The sequence below is a fragment of the Hylobates moloch genome, unplaced genomic scaffold (assembly GCF_009828535.3).
Source record: "Hylobates moloch isolate HMO894 unplaced genomic scaffold, HMol_V3 SCAFFOLD_2, whole genome shotgun sequence".
Taxonomy (NCBI): domain Eukaryota; kingdom Metazoa; phylum Chordata; class Mammalia; order Primates; family Hylobatidae; genus Hylobates; species Hylobates moloch.
Genome location: NW_026652277.1, coordinates 24416577 through 24422126, shown reverse-complemented (window position 1 = coordinate 24422126; position 5550 = coordinate 24416577). Strand labels below are relative to the sequence as shown.

At 39.3% G+C, this 5550-nt stretch overlaps 1 long non-coding RNA gene across 1 annotated transcript in view; it reads left to right on the top strand.

The window, feature by feature from the left end:
• The first annotated feature begins 4772 nt into the window (after window positions 1-4772).
• Window positions 4773-5550, top strand: part of LOC131381506 (uncharacterized) — an 8332-nt gene continuing 7554 nt past the window's right edge. Inside the window, exon 1 of the long non-coding RNA XR_009210298.1 lies at window positions 4773-4879. This is a non-coding gene — a long non-coding RNA (uncharacterized LOC131381506). The remainder of the gene's footprint in view (window positions 4880-5550) is intronic.

The window sequence follows — 5550 nt, the reverse complement described above, 5'->3', positions numbered from 1 at the left end:
ATCCTTGCCATCCGCTTTGATAAATGAGATTACAGACTTGAAAGGTCAATTATATATTTGTAAGGAGAAATGCCAGGTTTGTGTTAATGTTTGTGCCTGACAGGATCTTAAAATAGACTTGAGTGAGCTAATCACATTGATGACCATGTACAGTAGTGGAGAAAAGCTTAATACAATTTTATTACCTCCTATGGGCAAATATTTGCCTCATGAGACAGACCCAATCCCTCCAGAATAGACTATTGTAAACAACTAGCTCCCCTTTTACAAGAGCTGAAATCTTTATGATGTTTGGGAATGCTGAAACCAAGGGCTAAAGTGCTTATTTGAATCTTGTCTTTCAGCCAGGGAAGCTCACCAATTGATTTTTTTCTTTCTCACTAACTATGCCCAAGGCATGTTCTAGAAAACTAACATTGGTGAGAGTTCTGTTCACCCTTCCCAGTTTTATTCCTGGGAATGACAAATGGTGGGTGTTTTCGAATTTCCCATGTAGTTCCAGCAGACAAATACGTTTCCTTCATGTTTCTTTGCCTGCATGCAGCAAGGAGCATGACTTCAAAGTCTTAGATCTCTGAAAGAAAAAGGTGAGAGTCACTTCTAATATTTTTGCTGGCAGGATTTAAGCCTACAAGATTTAAACCTGACTGCTTGCACAACTCGTGGAAATGTAATGAGTCTTTACCCCAAAATGCCTTACCTATAATTGAGTATACACAGGGTTAATATCATTGCTCCTAACGTGTGCAGTTAGGCCATGTGTTGTACTCAATTTCAGTTACCTTCGCTTGGTTTATTTAACAGAGTCAAAAGTATTACAAGTGTGAAATGAAAAAAAAAAATGAAGAGAAGTGAGATAGTATCTTTTCTCCTCATTAATATGTGGATATATGTGTTTATGAATGTATTTGTATTAATGCTGGCTTATAGAGTTACATTTTGGAATTACTTAGGACTATGTAACACCATTCACATTATCGAAACGGATTTAGTCTAGCCAGATTAAAACAATTCTTGCCTAAACAGGAATAATCTGTATTTCAGGTAGCTTTTAATATTAAGAAGGTCTAGTGATTCATATGTAACTTCTAAAAAATTTTTTGGATTGTTAACTATGCTCAAATTCTATCAAAGGAAACACTGTGCTTTTGCAATATTGTAAGCATCCTTTCAAATTATGCCCATACGTTTGGAGCCATGTAAATTACCATTGCAGCATGTTGACTATGGATTTGAAATCAGGCAGGTTTAAGAAGCAATAGGGTCTTCTTCCTCATTCAGTACCCTTAGAGCCCGTGTAAATAAGTAAGTATAATAACGTGGTGAGTGTCTTACTGGATGTATGTACAAGGCTAAGTGGGTCACAAAAGAACAGACAGCTCTAACTGGAGTGGAAGTGGCCAGGAAAGTCGGCGGCAGGTGAAGCTTGAGCCGAACTTTAATAAGCTGTGTCAATGTTCGTCAGTGCACAGGAGGAAAGACCTTCCCAGAGACATGGATCTGGGTCTATGCCCTTCTTAAAACTCTTCCATTTGCTGGCTATGTGACTTTGGGAGAGCTGCTTTCCTATTTGAGCCAAATTGTTTCACCTGTAGACTGAAACACCTGCCTTACAAAATTGTTAGATTATATGAGAGAATACACATGAAAATGCTTTGACAATTGGAAAATACTCTTCAGATGTAATATATTCTTAGAGCACTAAAGGTTTTTCCAGCTTTCAAAAGAACTTGACCTTTGAAGATAACTATGATGTGTGTGTGTGTGTGTTTTCATGTCAAATGTGACTGTGGGGGTATTGTTAAGTTAGGCTAAACTGCTGTCACAAATAGAACCAAAAATGTATTATGGTTTAAACATAGCAGGAGCTAATTGCTTGCTCATGTAAGTGTTTACGGTGAGTGTTCCCGGTCAGCAAGTAGTTTTCTTCCACAGTGTTCCTAGCTGGGTGTGCAGAGAGAAAGAGACTTGGGGGCTAAATGTATAGCAATCTTTACCACCATGGTCGTAGTTTGTGTCTAATATATGTGCACACGCCTTTATACTTCAGGCAGCATGTGGACATCGACCCAGCCAGAGCAGAAATCAGTATAAACAAATCATACATATGAAGATGGAAACCACGAATAATACTAGCTTCTCTTTTGAAAAAGCAGTAATGTGTGTTTGGTTTTGAGAAGATTAAAAAAAAAAAAATCAATGAAAATGGCCCCAGCAGAGAATGCCCTTTTCTTATTTTGTCTGTGATTGGGCTAACTGAGCCTGGAAAAGAAATGGATGCCGTGAGGGAGAAATTGGTAGGTGGGAGAATTGGAGGGAGAGGCTTCCCGCAACCTTATCTTCCAGAGCTTTATAACCATCCTCCCTACTCTGTCATGTTTCCTCCTAATATCTATTTCTCTTTGTTCATTGCTACTTGAGTAAGTTTCTACTGCCTCCCCCTCCAAGCAGCCCTGGCCACCCAGGGCTTTAATGACAAGAAAAAATCATGTCTTTTCCTCCCTACAAGATGAATATGCCAGAAGAGCATGATTCCCAGGAATATCAGCTGTTTAAAAACATCACTAGATAATTAGATCTAAGGCAAAGGAAATAGTTAGAGTTTTTGTACCTGCTCAAATTGGAGCCATTTGATAAACCTGCTACCTTTAGAGCACAGATGTCTTTGAAAGAGACTCCAGCTTCTTATGTTGCTCAACACTTCACCCCATATTGAGAGCGGGAAAGAAGACAATAGCTACACTTTGTAGAAGGAAGGGGAAAACCCACAAAGAAGCCAATCTGCCTTTTATCAGTGTGAACTCTTTGTTTTGGTGACATAACACACCATGTCAGTTCCTGGCATGCTTAGTTTCTGGCTTGCCTAAAGTAACAACAATGCCAGTTACTAGAAATACAGCTGCTATAAATGGTAACTGATAATATTATGCATATTTTTAATGATTTGAAAAAATATTTTCGGAAAATTGCCTTGGAGGCTCTAGTTTCAGTTCTGGAAGTCAAAGGGTGATAAGATTAAGCCAGGTAAATCTATGTTTTCTTGGGCTGAGGCGCCTCCAGCGTCTGCCGAAGCTTCTGGCTGAGTGCTAGGCAGTCTCTAGCCTTGTCTTTGAAACAGAAGTCTGGAGAAGCCCCAGGGAGTGGGGGAGGCAAAGCAGGCTAGATTCATCTTGAACTGCAGCCAAGGTTCAGCTGCTCCTGGTCTTGGTCTCCACTGACTGAATCTGTTTGGAGGCCCATCTGGCACTGTGAGCTGGGATGAATTCAGCTCCGAAATGTAACTGTTGACCCCTGACTGTATAGGAAGAAGAGAAGTAATCAAGACAGTACCTATTTCCAAATATCACACCTAAGAGCCTGATTTTGAAAACTGTTGCTAGTGGTGACATCAGTAACTTCATTTAATCATTGGGTTTTCTTCAGAATGCAGAAATATGTATTTCCTTAGTAAACTTTTTTTTTTTTTTTTTTTTTTTTTTGTGACAGAGTCTCATTCTGTCCCCCAGGCTGGAGTGCAGTGGTGTGATCTCGGCTCACCGCAACTTCCATCTCCCGAGTTCAAGCGATTCTTATGCCTCAGCTTCCCGAGTAGCTGGGGCTAAAAGGCGCACACCACCATGCCCGGCTAATCTTTGTATTTTTAGTAGAGGCAGGGTTTCACCATGTTGGCCAGGATGGTCTCGAACTTCTGACTTCAAGTGATCCACCTGCCTCAGCCTCCCAAAGTGCTGGGATTACAGGCATGAGCCACCGTGCACGGTCCTTAGTAAACTTTTTGATGTGGAGGGCCTTCTCCAAGTGTTTGAAAGCCTGAATCACTGTTTTATAAGTTAGTGGGAAGTATCAGAATATTCTGGCCTTGACTAAAGAAGCCTCTAATTTTCTTGAAAGTGAATTTCCAGCCTAAATGTCACCTTTGATTAAGTTGATATAGTAGGTTGGGTTAGGTAAGTCTTCTAAACAACCTGCATTTTTGTCTGCTTCTATGTGACTACCTCAGACACCACTGATACCCACAATTTCTTCTTTTTAAAGGACGATTAGAATACCATTCCTCTTTCTTAGCACGCTTCCTTCATGTGTGACAAAGGAATAGCCAACTATTTGGATTTGCCGTAGTTCGAGATTGTCAAATTTTCCATTAGCAAGTAGAAGGGAAAATCTAGTAGCTTTGAACCCAGATAAAAATTCCATCAAAGTAAAACTATTGTGTTTTTTTATATATTTCTATATGATAAAATTTGGATATATTGACAATAAATTCCACTAAGATTCTTTGCAAAGATTATTGACATTTTCAACTAGAACAAGCGGGCAGGATTAAATTACTTACATTAGCTTTGAGAAAATCAGATAAATTTCCTGTTCAGAAACAATGCAGGAAGAGCATTTACCTAGGATTGAGAATATTTTAGCATTAAAACAATCAAATTTTACTATCACACTGGTTTTTAAGTAAAATTAAAACATAATTTTAAAAGAAAAAATCAAATTTTATAGCTCCAGTAGTCTCTGGGGGAAAGTCCGGTTGAGAATATTTTGTCCTGCTTCTCTTTTTCTTTCAGCTGTTTGCTTTTTTGTCATTTCTCTACAGGTCAACCAAAAGTTGATGGAAGTTTCACTCAAACTATTTTTCTACTTACTAGCAAAACTGGGGAAAAAGCATGGAAATGATTTGACATCAGTGATTTAAAGTAAAATGTTAGATGTGTGGATTTAATTTAACTGTTTCATTCCTGACTTCCTTGATTGTATAATAATTTAATTGCCACAGAGTCCGTTCTTCCATCAAAGAGTCCTTGAGATGGCCACTTTGTGAAGCCCGTTCCCCAGCATGGTGGACACATCAGGAGGAGCACAGGCAGCCTTTGCTGTTCAGGTGGCTCATCTTTTCTCTTCCTCTACTGCTTTTTCTGCATTATTACTTCCATCTGTCTGTATCATCTCCTCAACTAAATATTAAGTTTTTTGAGGTCAGGATCTATCTTAAGTCTATTTTCTCTGATAGTATTTATCACATCCTCATTCTTATAGTAGTTGTTCTAAAAATGTTAGTTGGATGAACAGATAAAGTTGGAAACTCATGAAATTCTCCCTAACACCTTGCTTTTATTTGTCCTCATTTTCGTAACTAACAATTTGCCTTTTTTTTTTTTTTTTTTGAGACAGGGTCTCACTCTGTCACCCAGGCTGGAGTGCAGTGGTGTAATCATGGCTTACTGCAGCCTTGACTTCACAGGCTCAGGCAATCTTCCTGCCTCAGCCTCCTGAGTAACTGGGACAACAGGCACATGCCACCACACCTGGATGATTTTTAAATTATTTGTAGAGATGAGGTCTCATTATGTTGCCCAGACTGGTCTTGAACTCCTGGGATCAAGCAATCCTCCTGCCTCAGACTCCCAAAGTGCTGGGATTACAGGCATAAGCCATCACACCCAGACACAATTTGCCTTCTTAATAAGAGCATATTACTTTTTGTTTTCCTGATGAGTAGAAATAGAAAAATTCAGGCCGGGCACGGTGGCTCACGCTTGTAATCCCAGCACT